At 54.9% G+C, this 625-nt stretch overlaps 1 non-coding gene across 1 annotated transcript; it reads right to left on the reverse strand.

Moving 5' to 3' along the window:
- Positions 1-250: 250 nt before the first annotated feature.
- Positions 251-323, reverse strand: GNI_231740. Its single transcript has one exon. It is a non-coding gene; the product is annotated as a tRNA-Arg (tRNA).
- Positions 324-625: the final 302 nt, after the last annotated feature.

The raw sequence follows: 625 nt of genomic DNA on the forward strand, positions 1-625 counted from the left end.
AAGCGTGGTGCGGCAACCAGTCAATTCGCCCTTCCTAGTCCCGCCTTACCGGTGTGCGAGGACACCCCCATAGAGAGTGGTGCGATTGTGGGTTGTTCTTATCCGTCCCAAGAACCCCTGCCCACTGCAGTGGTCACTGAGAACGGAAGAGACAGAATCGGGGCTGCAATACTACGAATCTTGGAGGCTCGTCGATCGTTGATCACGCCCCGCCGGCTGATGGTACTGAACTGAGGTGTTCTCCATTCTCAGACGAGGCTGAGACTCGAACCCAGAATCCCCGATTCCGTAGACCGACGCCATATCCATTAGGCCACATCGCCAACACGTATGTGCAGATGACGGTCTGGTGATGCCCTAGGGCGGAAGAAGTCTTGGGTTCGATTCTCAGGACCGGAAACCGCCAGTTGATACGTTTTGTTCGTCGACCGTTGTTGTTATGTGGATTCTGTCCACCGTCTCAAACGAACGGTGTTTCTTCCGCGTGTGGCTCTGCTTCTTGAGATACTTGTTGCGTCTGTGCAGGGCGGTTGCCAACAGCGTTTTCTGCTTGTGAAATAGCCTCCAAACCGCCGCAGATATTGTGGTCGGCGCTCACCCCACAAATCTGCGGAGGCATTCTAGT

This window comes from Gregarina niphandrodes (assembly GCF_000223845.1).
Source record: "Gregarina niphandrodes unplaced genomic scaffold scaffold00261, whole genome shotgun sequence".
NCBI lineage: Eukaryota > Apicomplexa > Conoidasida > Eugregarinorida > Gregarinidae > Gregarina > Gregarina niphandrodes.